This window comes from Thermobia domestica, chromosome 9, assembly GCF_964235325.1.
Source record: "Thermobia domestica chromosome 9, izTheDome1.hap1.1, whole genome shotgun sequence".
Taxonomy (NCBI): Eukaryota; Metazoa; Arthropoda; class Insecta; order Zygentoma; family Lepismatidae; genus Thermobia; species Thermobia domestica.
In genome coordinates this window covers 125250718-125266535 of record NC_137462.1, presented here as the reverse complement: position 1 = coordinate 125266535, position 15818 = coordinate 125250718, and the positions used below count along the sequence as shown (strand labels likewise).

At 33.0% G+C, this 15818-nt stretch overlaps 2 long non-coding RNA genes across 2 annotated transcripts; both read left to right on the top strand.

The window, feature by feature from the left end:
• The first annotated feature begins 598 nt into the window (after positions 1–598).
• LOC145694094 (uncharacterized) lies at positions 599–2609 on the top strand. The gene is made up of 3 exons (XR_014132925.1): positions 599–657; positions 999–1187; positions 2420–2609. It is a non-coding gene; the product is annotated as an uncharacterized LOC145694094 (long non-coding RNA).
• A 6236-nt stretch (positions 2610–8845) lies between these two features.
• On the top strand, positions 8846–10705 carry LOC145694991 (uncharacterized). Its single transcript, XR_014133094.1, has 3 exons — positions 8846–8949; positions 9320–9520; positions 10517–10705. It is a non-coding gene; the product is annotated as an uncharacterized LOC145694991 (long non-coding RNA).
• Positions 10706–15818: the final 5113 nt, after the last annotated feature.

Sequence of the window (15818 nt, the reverse complement as noted above, 5' to 3'; positions counted from 1 at the left end):
AACAAACCATTCGAAAACACTTCTTAAATATGACAACTCCTCGCTGATCTGGTATCTAACGCGGGTCTGTTAGGTACTGCGGGTTCTGGGTTTGTAAGTGTATTATTGTTCGTTGAAGTTTAACATTAGTTTGCAGTACCAAGGCTATACAGAATGTGGACCTACAGTTTAAGGTGGAGTTCCAACTTCCGTAATGCGTTCTAATCATACAGAGAATCGAACACAGGACCACGTGTAACAAAGGCGAGTGCAAGCCATTGGACCAGAAGCGACGGCCATCATAAGTTTGATATGTAGTTAAAAGCATAATGTGAGAAGCAATAGTAAGTTCCATTCAACAATTCTACTTTCCCCATCTATTTGGTATCGTAAATATGAACTGAAGGTGAACAAGTAGAGCCTACAGATAGGCAACTGAATGAAACAGGGCAAAGACCGTAAGACAAAAAGATCTTCGTCAGTGTCTGACCTACAACTTCCTAGAAAGTAATACCAAAGAATAACATAAAGCTAATAATGTGTGTTACTTTTAAAACTGGATAAAGTACAAGGACGAGTTTTGGATATAAAAACAGTTCGTTAAGCTTGAGCTGTATACATTGTTACTCTACTTGAGGAACAGACACAAACAACCAACTAATCAACATGAAATTTTTGGTAAGATATATTTTCAAATAATAAGGGTGATTTTCGAAATTCCTGTGTATGTTTATTAAACTTTCGTCACTACAAATCTGGTATACTGACTACAACCGTAAAATAGTCAACTCTTATATTCCTTCCCTAAAAGTACAGTTAATTTATTCATCATGCTCTCTTACAAAAAGTTGAAAATCTTAACACATAATATTTACTTTTCACTAGAAAATACTACAAGAATTTTGAATATTGCACACGTTAACATATAAATAGTTTATTATTCATCCTACAATACCTTTTTTCCTACTTGCGCGAATTGTAAAGAGGAAACTTTATGTTAACATATATTTTATTTCCAGGCTCTTGTACTTTTCGCCTTGATGGCTGTTGCCTTCGCCCAAGAGACTGCTAGAGACAAGAGAGGAGTCTTGGGAGCCTATGGTATTGGCTATGGATACCCAGCTGTTGGATACGGATACAGTGGACTTGGATATGGATATGGACTTGGATATGGTCTTGGCTACGGATATGGATATTATGGTTAAAAGGTATTAAACTTAATATATGCATGCAATTCCCGCTATGAATTCCTTAGTTGGTAAAACTTAAAAATAATATTAATTATTGTTGCATGAGAGTCGAGAGTGGAGACAACAAGTACTGTATTCAAATTTGAGTCTAGATAAGAAATTTCACGAGTTTCTTGGGCAACATTAATTCACCTAAGTTTTAGATCTCGAACATTATGTTAGTATTATATGATTCATAGTTTAAAAACTGTAACTTCATAAAGTGATTACACGAACTCAATGAGAAGTACTTATGGTATAAAGATACGCAAATTAATTCTCAATACACTCGAATAATAAATATGATTTAAATGTTATTACATTACACCTATTTTAGACCTTTCGTTAGTGGAAATATTCCGAAAACTTCTAGACGACCTTTTTTTTTTTTTAAAAAAAAAAGGGCATAAATATTGTACGTAATTCATAAAATGAATTGAGACGAGAGAGGAGACTAGAAAATATTATTCCTAGTCTCGTCTCGTGAGCAACTCTGATAATTATATATCTATATTATGGTTGTGTTTGTATAGGTCCTGTGTAACATAGTCGTAAACGCTTTCGCCTTTGGTGCGGGCGGTCAAGGGTGCGATTCTCGGCGGGGACACTCGGTCGAATAAGTATAAATGCTTTCTGAAGCCAGTCATCGTGAGTGAGGTCATTTTTTTTCAATCACACCATTCCCTTCTTTCTTTAAAATGATCTGATCGCCAAGGTTCGTCACTTTTTATATGTATTTGGCTAACGTGGTTATAGATGCCGAAAGCCCAAAAATCTAATTCCTAAACCTAATTATATTCTAAATCTCCACGGTATAAATATATATTCCCACTGATACATTTCGTGTAATCCAGAAAAAAGTAATTATAACAGAAGAAAATGTAAAAACTTATTATTTATGGTAAACAACTAGTTTTCAAACCTATTCAAAGGGGATTTTTCATAATATCTTAAAAATGAATAATCAGATGTAATTATAGCAGATTTAAGATAACTAACCACCTAATTATATTTGTTAGAGACAAGTAGATAAGTAGTAGTGTATGAGACAAGTATGTTTTTCTGTTACCAATTATAAAATTTGGCAGTATCCTATACATATTTTACGCAAGATGCTTGCAGTATTTTTAATGAATTTACAATACTTTTTAATATTTGAAATATCATGAAACTATATACCTATATACTGATAAATATCTTTTCTTTTGTAGATACTTTAAAAGAGGACAACAACTATATTTGACACCAGATTCTCATTTCATCAAAGAACACCAGATATATCGTGGAAATTTACAGCCAAATCTACTGAGAAACAAACAGAATATGATTCTCTGTACTCCGGATTGTTGTTTCTTCTAAATTATGAATATGTTTGAACTTAATAAATATTTATAAAACGTATTTTTGATTGCTGTTTCTTACTTTCCTCAATCAAACACATTCTGAATTTTAGAGACGATTTTAATGATTAAGTACAATAACACACATTTGAACATATCTGTTTGAACCTCTTAACTTGAATTGATCAGGCAATAATAATGATTCAGTGCATTCTGGTTTTGCCGAAATCAAACCGATTTCCTTCAGTGATTCGATCTTTCCATTTAGTGAAGAAATTACTATAGAACGAACAGTTTAGAAAACATCATCTCATTCATATTTTTAAACATTAAAAGGCATAATGGTCCATTTGTACGCTAGTGTAAACTGAAATAATATATTTCCCAAAGATGTTCTCCTTTCCGACGAATGTATCATGTGTATAGACTTAACATCTGAAGGATTATTCCTATACCGTAAATACGAAGTACGACAATATGAATAGTGCATTTGCTCTATAGAGACAAATGTCACCCTTCAACTCCTCTGTTTTCTTAAATTTAAAGACGCTAAATTCTGGTTTCCAACCATCCACTTACTTAACAAATATTTGTTTTAAATTCTTTAGTTCTCACTAGATGTATACTAGTATTGTAAATAATTATATCACGCAAAAAATAGCTTATACTGAATAATAGGTGATTCTGAATGATATTAGTGATAGACAATTTACAGATATTTTATAGATTTCAAAGTTGAGGGATTAGAAAGAGGATATTAATATGAAGAAACAGGAAAGATATTAGTAACAGAAGGAAGAAAGAATAATGTTTCGCTATATTCATTAATTTGTAGCGAAAGGAAATGAAATTTCTAGATTTACGCTGCATCCTTATATATCCTGTAGACTAAAAGTAACATATGATGAATGAAAGTAAATAAAAACGGAAGAATTGGCAAAATGAGAATATCGAAGCTACCAGGTTGAATCACAAGAAAACCTACAGAGAACACATTGTCCATTATAAATTCACAGAACTGGGATCGAACCAAGGACCTAATGTAACAGAAATAGGCTATTTATTAATTTTCTCATAAATGGTTAAATTACACTGTTCAACAAATTTTGATCGAAAGTATGTAAATTCTTTGAAATTGCGATTTTTACATTCATTTAAGCATAATATGAAAGGAAATGATAATAGAAGAATTTTCTTAGCTCAGGTTGTAAAAAAAAAAAACGCCCTTGTACGACAGTAGTTGTATATATACAAATGTATTAATATTTATAGAACATTTAAGCAAAATCCTTGTAAAAACCTAGAATTCACTTTTTTTTATCTGTTTCACTGTGATGAGATAAGCTGGGGAGTTAAAAAGTACCCTAACCTATAGCTTTCTATATCCTTGTACTTCCTTTTTCAAAATTGCGCAAATACCAGTTTCACAGCGATACAGAAAATAAATTAACCGTGGTCAAGTTAAACATTAACAATTCCGTAATAAAAATCAGTATTAACATCAAAACATGAAAAATATGTACAAATACCTTTTTGTGCAAGATCTACACTGCAATGTAGACCAAAGTTTCAAGTGATCCCTTGTACAGGATTATGTTTATTTTATTTTGAGCGTCTTCGCTTGGCTTTCCTTTTGTAGATTACATCTGGAGCATCCCTTGCAATAGTCCAACAGTAGTCGGCCAATATGTTAGAACTCCACTTTTCCTCATATCTCTTCTCCATGGCTGCAATATCTTGATGGAAACGCTCACCATGTTCGTCACTTACTGCTCCACAATCTTCGGGAAAGAAGTCTAGATGTGAATTAAGAAAGTGGAGTTTCAGAGACATATTGCAACCAAGATTTTCGTAGCACAATAACAACTTTGCTACTAGTTGTTTGTAATTTGTTGCTCGGTGTCTTCCCAAGAACTGTGAACAAACACTCTTCAAGCTTCTCCACGCAGCTTTCTCCTCACATTGGAGAATTTCGTCGAACTTGTGATCTTTGAATAGTTGCCTAATCTGTGGCCCTATGAAAACACCCTCTTTAACTTTGGCATCACTTAATCGAGGGAATTGTCCTCTTAGGTACTTATAGGCCTCATCCTCTTGGTTCATGCTCTTAACAAAACTTTTCATAAGACCTAATTTAATATGTAGAGGGGGAAGCAAAATTCGGTTACGATCTACCAGTGGTTCATGCTGCACATTTTTCACTCCCGGCTGAAGAGTTTCTCTGGTACTCCAATCACTTTTGCGGTAATGAGATCCACGATCTCTACTGTCCCATTCACATATAAAGCAACAATACTTTGTATACCCTAACTGCATACCTAGCAACAGCGCTATTACTTTAAGGTCACCACAAATGAGCCACTGAAAATCGTAATATTTACTGGCTTGAAGTAAACGTTTCAAGTTTTCATAAGATTCCTTCATATGAACTGCGTAACCTACAGGAATTGAAGGAAGTTCATTTCCAATATGTAAAAGCACTGCCTTTAAACTCACCTTGGACGAATCTATAAAGATCCTCCACTCCGTAGGTTCGTAATTAATTTTAAGTACCCTCATGGGACCATTTACATCTGTACATGCCACAAGTGTGTCTTCCATAGTAAAAAATGAAGTGAACATCATCTCCCTATTCCGATACACTGAATATTTACTTTTTCCTGCAATAAATTCCATTGCTTTTCGAGAGGTCCAAGTCTCTGATTAGATCACTTAGTTCCTCTTGAGTAAGTCTATGTGGTTCACATGGTGGTTCTTCTACAACAAACGTAGGGTCCTTCGAAGTACTTGATTCAGGAGCTTCAACTTCTTGATCAGTCAGTTTTTTTTAAATTGTTCCAAGAATCATTTCTACTTTATATATAAAAAAACATAAGACAAATTCTCATTACAGGAAAAAAATCAAAACATTTTATTTCCAAAACTATAGAAACAAAGATTTTGAATTTATTTTATGTGTGTTATTCATCTGTGCTGAAGCAAGGAAGTCTTCAGGGAAAACAAACCAGGGAACAGAAAGACTAGGATTGATCCTTTCCACAACATGGAGAAGATTTCATGAAATAGTGATTAATAAAATTTTTAACTTGTAATAAATTTAAGAGTCAGGCTAACACAGCGACAAAATACAAATTTTCAGAGTCGTTGGTGATAACATAATGAAATATATATATATTCAGCATGAATATTCTAAACTTTTATGGAATAACATTTTTAACATTATGAATCATGCTGCCAACTCATTTCCTGGTGAAAAAGCGAGAAAGGAAATGGGAGTGCACAATCCGGTAACGCTGTGCTTAATATCTCGTTATCGCTTATGTTGTTTCTCATCTCAAAAAAGCTGCAATTTACTTCAAGTAAGTCACTTTAAAATTTAAGTAGCGTTCAAGTGTAGTCGTACTCTCTATTTACTCTCTTCCTACCTCTTCCAGTGACAAAGGAAATGAAATACCTTACGAATGAGTGGCGTGCAAACCATGGTCATTTCATTAAATCTGCAGAAAAGAAAGATGCGGTAGATTGCACTCCTAGTTATTACTAGTTTTTAAAACAATATAAGATATTTAATATGCATCTAAAAAAATGTCCTGAGCAATATCCTTGTACTGTTTATTTTGCATTCAATATTGCTATATTTTACATATTTCAATCACGGAAGAGCATTAAACATTGATTTCTTACCGCCACAGGATCTAATAAATTATATATATACACGTGTTAATATCAACAAATGAAAATTAAACAGGAAAAAAAAATCACTACAAAAAGTTTTCCAACATTTACATCCTCCTTTAATATATCTGAAACAGTGTGTGTCTTTCCGCAACAAACCACATGATTAAATTAGATAAAATTACTCACTATCACATATAAGATCTATGCGTCATGGTGCCTGGAGAGAAAACATAGGGTATAAAACTTCAGGAGGTAAAAACAGGACAACTCCTAAGCGAAAGGAGATCTTACAATTATTTACTCTAATTCTATCATATTAAAAATTTCATAAACAAGCTACTATGATATGCACGGTTAATATAACTCGATAAAGACACATTTTTTGTTATTTATAGAAAAATATATCTAACAAATAGTCCAGGTCATTAGGTAGTCTTGAATGTCTCGGAATAGTAGAAGTATATGAATTCTTTAATACGATCAAAGTATCATGTGCTACGTTATTCGTATCTTAGATTATGTTAAAAAAATGTTTCCGAACCTGGCGCACTTAAACTTCATTTTCTCAACTTACTGATCTTTGAATGCATGAGTATCACCACTTTAACTATTTGCTTTTCTTAAAAAATCAGCATTTTGTAGATACCAAATGCCTTGAATGTGTTGCCAGATAGACCAACTATCCTTTATACAACTTCTGATTGATTCGTTTCGTTGATTTAACGTTCTCTGTCAGCACAAAAGGCCACATGAAATAAAAGGCACTCGTCGACAAGCTAGGAGAGGTGCAGGTATTAAAAGATGTTCCTCCCTACCTTTTCGTTTAATTCGTATTGTAACGTCGGCGTCCCTTTACTGACGTCCCTTTACTGTGTTATGTGGATTGTCAATCTCCTGCAAACCTTTTAAAAAAATTACCATGTGGAGACTGTCGCTAGGGCCCTTCGCCGTCATTGTAACTACTCACTACAATGTGAATCACGAAAATAAGATAATTTTGTACGAGTAATGTATAATTCATTATTTTGTATTAACCGATTAAACCATATATAAATCTGGCGTTGATGTAATATTATAATACGAATTAAAGTATGGTCTTCCTTGTAGTAATTATCAGGATCGGATTTGAAACTTCTGTCGCCAATCAAAATCAATGTTTCCTGACAAATTTCTGTAATTTCCAGAACTGGACCATGAACAAGAAGTAACCAAGCAAAATTTGTTGTCCTCCAAAAATTGTCGCCCTAGGCCATTGTCCATGTTGACCTATGCGTGAATACGGCTTCGATCATTAGTATGAACATACATAAATCCTGGATGAGTAACAGAAAAGGTAAATTGTAAAATAACAATTTTGGATATTTACTTTATCGACAGTTCAAAATACAAGCTTCACATGCTTACAATGGTGGTCCCCAATACTAATATAAGATCCCTTTTTAACATACACGAAACTTTAAGCATGAAATCTAGTTCTGTAACTATTAACCATGGTTGACATTTAGAAGGAAAGGAGTCAGCAAACGCTAAAACATTTGGGTTGTCTCCTCGACAAATTGAAGTTTGGTCTGCATTCGATTTTCTTGTTCATATTTGGAGAAAGATCAGATAAAGTAGTTAGAGGCTAGTCTCGGTAGAAAATGAAATCCCTTTTGTAGTGGATTCCCAAAGGTAGCTACAACGCCTTCTGGTAAGAACTTGTTGGGATTCGGGAGATCTTTCTGAATTATTGAGAAGTTACACTCATTTTTCTTTATAATAGTGGGTTCATCATCGATTGCTCAAGTGATAGTAACGCTCGTAAGTTTCTTATAGGAATCTTCATTAGATACATTACTGAGAATGGAAATGTATTATCATGTTAAATAATTATAGTAACTTGAGGAAATGTTTGGCGTTGCTCGGATAAAATATAAAAAGCTCGAGCTATTTCACACAATAGTTCATGTATCTAGTTAAATTCGTTGGAGCTGTACTCGAGAATTTCGCCAAGCAAAAAAGAATCGGAAGTACTAAGCCGATAGCTAAATAAGCTACGGTCTCTCCTCCAAATTGTAGAAGTGTCCCAAAAAAACAATTCCGAAACACTTCTTAAGTATGTCCACTTCCCATTGATCTGGTGTCTAACGCACATGTCCTAGGTACTATGGGTTCTGGGTTTGTAAGTATATTATTGTTCGTTGAAGTTTAACATTCGTTTGCAGCACCAAGGTAATACGGAATGTAGACCTACAGTTTAAGGTGGAATCCCAACCACCGTAATGCGCTCTAATCCCAGAGGATCGAACACAGGACCACGTGTAGCAAAGGCGAGTGCAAGCCATTGGACCAGAAGCGAGGGCCATAATAAGTTTGATATGTAGTTAAAAGCATAATATGAGAAGCAATAGTAAGTTCCAACCAGCAAATCTACTTTCCCTACCTATTTGTGATCGTAAATATGAACTGAAGGTCAACACGCTGAGCCTGTAGGTAGGCAACTGCATGGAAGACAGGCCAAAGACCGTAAGACAAAAAGATCTTTGTCAATGTCTAACCTACAACTTCCTAGAAAGGAATACCAAAGAACTACGCAAAGCTAATAATGTGCGTTACTTTTAAAACTGGATAAAGTACAAGGACGAGTTTTGGATATAAAAACAGTTCATTGGGCTTGAGTTGTATACATTGTTACTCTCGCTGAGGAACAGACACACATCCTACTAATCAACATGAAATTCTTGGTAAGATATATTTTCAAATAAGGGTGATTTTCCAAATTCCTGTGTATGTTTATTAAACTTTCCTCAATACAAATTTGGTATACTGACTACAATTGTACAAGTAGTCACCTCTTATATTCCTTCCCTAAATATAGAGTTAATTTCTTCATCATGGTCTCTTGGAAAAAGTAGAAAATCTTAACACGTAATATTTACTTTTCATTAGAAAATGCTAAAAACAATTTCGAATATTGCAGTTAAAGATATAGTTATTAATGATTCACGTTAGCATAAATAAGTAGTTTACTATCCATCCTACAATACTTGTTTTTTTCTTACTTGCGCAAATTGTAACGAGGATACTTATTCTTAACATATATTCTATTTCCAGGCTCTTATACTTTTCGCCTTGTTGGCTGTTGCCTTCGCCCAAGAGACTGCTAGAGACAAGAGAGGAGTCTTGGGAGCCTATGGTATTGGCTATGGATACCCAGCTGTTGGATACGGATACAGTGGACTTGGATACGGATATGGACTTGGATATGGACTTGGATACGGTCTTGGTTACGGATATGGATATTACGGTTAAAAGGTATTAAGTTTAATATATGCATACAATTTCCACTATGAATTCCTTAGTTGGCAAAACGTAAAAGTAATATTAATTAGTCTTGAATGAGAGTCGAGAGTGGAGAGAAGAAGTACTATATTCAAATTTAAGACTAGATAAAAAATTTCACGAGCTTCGTTGGCAAAATTAATTCACCCTAGTTTTAGATCTGGAACATTATGTTAGTATTATATGATTCATAGTTTACAAACTGTAATTTCATAAAGTGATTGCAAGAACTCGGTGAGGAGCAATTGTCGTTTAACGATACGCAAACTAATATACAATACAGTCCAATAATAAAACCTTTCTTAGACCTCTCGTTAGCCGAAAGACTTCGAAAACTTCCAGACGAAAATAAAAAATTAAGGTCATAAATTTTGTACGTATATTTACAAAACGAATTGAAATAAATTCAAGATGAGACGAGAAAATATTATTCCGCGACTCGTCTCGTCTCGTGGGTAACACTTATAACAATATATCTATATTATGGTTGTATTTGTATTGGTGATGTTTAACGTAGTCGCTAAGGCGAGCGGTTCGGTTCAATTCTCTAAACATATACTTCCACTGATGTATTTCGTGTAATCCAGAAAAAGTGATTATGACAGAAGAAAGTGTAAAGGCTTATTATTTATGATCAACAACTAGTTTATAAACCTATTCAAAGATGATTTTTTTCTAATACCTTTAGAAATCAATAAACAAATATGATTGCAGAGCATTTAAGGTAATTAACTACCTAATTATATTTGATAATTGTAATTAAATTTGTTCATTTCTACAAGAAAATTGGCTAAAGAATGTATGAGACAAGTATACAATTATGTTACCAATTATAAAATTTAGCTGCATCCTGTATATGTTGTACCAAAGATGCATGCAGTACGTTTAATGAATTTACAACACTTATTAATAATTGAAATATCAAGAAAACATATACCTATATACTGATAAATATCTTTTCTTTTGCAGATACTTTTAAAGAGGACAACACATATATTTGACACCAGATTATCATTGCATCGATGAACAATAGACATATCGTGGAAATTTACAGCCAAATCTACTGATAAACAAAGAGGAGATGATTCTTTGTACTCCGGATTGTTGTTTCTTCTAAATTATGTACTGTTTCAACCGAATAAATATTTATATAACGTATTTTTTTGTTGCTGTTTCTCACTTTCCTCAATCAAACACTTCCTGAATATCCATATTTAGAGACGATTTTAATTATTGTGTACAATTATACACATCTGAACATATCTGTTTGAACCTGTTAATTTGAATTGATCTGGCAATAATACTGATTCAGTGCATTCTGGTTTTGCCGAAATCAAACCGATTTCCTTCAGAGATTCGATCTTTCCATTTAGTGAAGAACTTACTTTCGAACAAACAGTTTCGAAAACATCATCCTAGTTCATGTTTTTAAATATTAAAAGCCAGAATGGTCCATTTGTACGCTAGTGCAAACTGAAATAATATGTTTCGCAAAGATTTTCTCTTTTCCGACGTGTCTATTATGTGTATAGACTTAACAACTGAAGGATCATTCCTATACCGTAAATACGACGTATGGCAATATGAATAGTACATTTGCTTTATAGACACAAATGTCACCCTTCAATTCCTCTGTTTTCTAAAATTTAAAGACGCTACACTCTTGTTTCCAACCATTCATTACATAACAAATATTGTTTTAAATTTTTCTCACTAGTTCTCACTAGATGTGTATTAGTATTGCAAATAATTATATCACGCAATATATAGCCTATAGTGGATAATATGTGATTCTGAATGATATTTGTGATAGTCGATTCACAGATAATTTTATAGATTTGAAAATTGAGGTATTAGCCACACGATATTTATAGGAAGGAACAGGAAAGATGTTATTCACAGAAAGAAGAAAGAATAATGTTTCGCTATATTAATTTGTAGTGAAAGGAAATGAAACTTCTAGATTTACGCTGCATCCTTGTATGTTCTCTAGACTAAAAGTAACAGATGATGAATGAAAGTAAATAATAATGGAAGAACTGGTAAAATGAAAATGTAGAAGCTACCAGGTTGAATCACAAGAAAACCTACAGACAACACATTGTCCATTATAAATTCACAAAACTGGGATCGAACCAAGGACCTAATGCAACAGAAGTAAGTTATTTATTAATTTTCTTATAAATGATTGACTTATTTGCTCGTAAGAAAGGAAACGTAAACTAATTTCGATTAGATAAAATTATTCCTCATCAATAGAAATTACTAGCCTACGTATAAAGTGATATACACTTTCTTTACATGGCGTGTTGAGTGCAGAAAGGAATCAAATCCACTTTTTTTATTCATTTAGGACACATTTCAACCTTAAAATATCTATCTAAAATTCCACTCCGAGTTTAAAAGATTCATGTCACGATATTGTAACTGCATAATGAAAAAAAGTGTAAGCTATTCAATGTAAATAAGAGAACATCCTAAATATTAAGTCTCTTTCTCTCTCAACTTTGGTAATGTGACTCAATTCCTTTGTGCTCTTCATGTTGCACGTTTTTAATAGTTTACATTTTTTTTAGTAACATAATGTGAACACACTTTTGTTTCGAATCTCCTTTTACCATTGATTCATTGTCCAATTAAAAGTTCATGTTCGTTCTCAACATTGAGAACCTATAGCTAACAGTGGGAAACGAACCACTGGTATTCGTCTTTCATCCGAAACGTTGTGCCTTCTCCGGTGAATGACATCGAACCACGCACACATGATAGCCACAAGGGTACACATTTCTAAAATATAATAAAAGGCATGATTAGAGTATTTGCTTATTTATTTAGTTTTCTAATTTAGAAGTCAATTTGAAAATTACCTATAAGAGTTATCCAGTTTCGGTCTAAAAAATGCCAATGAGATTCGTACTGACAATTGTTACTGTGGCCACAGATCATCCAACTTAATGACAGATATCTGATCAACTGTAACTCTTCTTAGGTTGTAGCGTCAATTACAGAAAATATATTTAAAAATTGTCAATTTTAGTCATAATTTTTTTAAGATAAGAAAGAAATTCTCATTAGATGAAGAAAAGCAAAACTTCAATTTCCAAAAGTATATAATCGGTGGCTTTAAAATAATTTTCATTTGTTCGACTCATCTGTGTTGAAGCAAAATAATCGTCAGGGGAAACTAATTACGTAACAGAAAGAGTAGGAATAATCCTTTGCACAATATAGAGAAGAATTACGAAAGAAGATTTCATGAAATACTCATTAACAAGTGTGTAATCTGTTAAATAAATTTAACACGTGCTAACACAGCAACAAAACACAACATTTCATAGACGATGCTGATAACAGGCTGAAACTGACACTTGTTAACAGTTCTAATGAAATAAATTAAAAGACAATTACTTTGGTTTATATTAATATTTTCAGTATCTAATTGAATATTCTAAATTTTGTTGGAATAACATTTTTGACATTATAAATAACGCCGACAATTCAGTTTGATACCTATAACGGTGAAAGAGCAAGAAGGTAGACAGAAGTCAGAAATCCCGCAATCCTGCGCTAAGTATTGCTCACTGCTCATGTTGCTTCTTATCTAAAAAGTGGTGTAATTTGTTTTTGAGGTAAATCACTTTAGAATTCTAGTAATCACCAGATATCTATCTATTTACTGCCTTCCTACCTCTTCCAGTGACAAGAAAGAAAAAAACATATTACGAGTGAGTGGCATGTTACCCATTAAACCTACAGCTGGTTATTTCATAAAACCTACAGAAAAGAAGGATATGGTAGATTACACTCCTATTCGTTATTGATTTAAAACAATATACGATATTTAATATGCACACTAAAGAAAATGCTCAGAACAATATCCTTGTACTATTTACTTTGCTTTCAATATTGCTGTTGTTTACATAATTTGAAGCACGGAAGAACATTAAACATTCTTTTCTTACCGCCACAGGATCTAATAAATTATATGTATACATGTGTTAATGTCAACAAATGAAAATTAAACAGGAAATAAATACCTACAAAAACTTTTCCAACATTTACATCGCCCATTAATATATCCGAAACTGTGTATGTCTTTCCGCAACGAACCACATGATTAAATATCAACACATATGAAGGTCAATGTGTCATGTTGCTCGAAAAGAAAACATAGGTTATAGAACTTCACGAGGTGTAAAGAAGAACAACTCTTAAACGAAAGAAAATCTTTCAAGTGTTTACTGTAATTCTATCATATTGTTGTTCTATCATATTAAAGACTTCGTAAACGAGCTAGTACGGTATGCACGGTTAATCTAACAGCATGACACTTTTATGTTCTTTATAGAAAAATATATCTAAAAAAAAAGTTCAGCACATTAGGTAGTCATGCATGTCTCGGAATTGTAAAAGTGCATGAATTTCTTAATACGATCAAGGTATGTCAAGTACTACGTTATTCATACCTTAGGTCACTTGAAGAATTAAAGTTTTAACTCTTCGAAACCTGGCGCATTTAAATTTCATTTTCTCAACTTACTGATCATTCAGAGCATCAATATCAACAACTACGAATAGTATTTATGTATTTTCAAACGCTGTTTCGTACAATTACAAACTCAATACAAAATATTATTATTATTATTATTATTATTATTATTATTATTATTATTATTATTATTATTATTATTATTATTATTATTATTATTATTATTATTATTATTAAGTAATACTGTATTCAGAAAGCTAAATGCCTATTTCATGACCTTGATATTTCAAAGTTTCCCAATAACTCGTATATATTAAACATCTTTATTTTGACTAAGTTCCCCATTCCTTTCACTAAACGGCCATGCGCAATAGGATAATTTGGAAAGCATCACCGTTTAATAGATGTAAAACCCTATTAAATGATTTTTATTAGATATTTCATGTAATGGACAAAGTATTAGGCATGACAATTAGGACTTCACAAAACTGGGCGAAGTTTCGTGGTTTGTAATCAGACGAAAGAACTGTAACTATTTGCTTTTATTATTGAACAGCATTTTGTAGATACCAAATGCCTTGAACGTCTTGACAGGGTTCTACTATCGTTTCTACAACTTCGTTTTGGTTCGTTTCGTTGATTTAAAGTCCCCTATAAGCACGAAAGATGACATGAGACAGAAGTCACGAGCGATTCACGTATTAAAAGATTTTTTAGAAAGAAAGCTCGCTACCATACGTATGGCAGGAAGATTCGGTTTGTGAACATAAGGAAGCAGACTTAATACTTGTCAATGTTTCCACATTATATTCATTACATCAAATATAAACTTCATAGGTCTATTTATTTCTAAACACATCTCTGAATGCTGTTTCGTTTTAGTATTTTGCATATTATATTCTTTCAACATGACAAGCTCCCTCGTACCTAAGCCTTTGGCGTGGGAGACCCGAGTTCGATTACAGGCGGGAGCTCATGTGGTCCTATGTTAAACTGTAAGTCCACGTCTCATATATCTTCGCTGATGAGCGGGACGCAAAAATAAAATAAAAGAAAAGAAAATATATCACCATGAAAAGAGAAAGAGAGAAACAGAAATAGAGTAATGAATAGTAGTAGTCGATACCTTCAATTTCAGCGGCAGAACATACTGCATACAAATAGCGGCACTGTAAACTCAAGTTCAAGATAGGAAATTGATTTTCTCCGTGTTTTGTAACTAATGTACCTAGATTTATAAGATTCTTTTTCGACAAAACACCTTTAAAATGTATCCTAAATTTCCATGTGTAAGTGTGTGTCCGTGTCCGTGCAGGGAACAAAAAATCTTAAGAACTAGGTGATGGATCACCATTAACATAGCCTAGAATGCACAGTCAAAAGCTAGGAGTGGAGTACGTTGATGGAGATGATATTCAAAATTAAAGTGATAGAAATCAACCATTTCCAATTTTCACTTTGATCAATATTGAGAAAAAATAGTAATTGATAGAGAAGCGGTTTCCTGAAATCATTTAACCATCCAAAGAAAACTTTTCATTTCCATCCTTTACATTCTAGTAAAAGTAGAAGATGCTAGAAATCCGCTAGATATATAATTTCTGGTTTCTTGGTTAATCTACACAGACCAAAAGCAGTAATACTAGATAGTGAGATGTGTTTTTCATCTTTCTTTCTCTCTTTCATATCTTTTCCGCGAATCTACTTAGCGTTGTAAGAACATGAACCATATTCTCTACGTTTATTCAAACCGGAAGCAGCAAAAGTCAGCCATTTTTGATT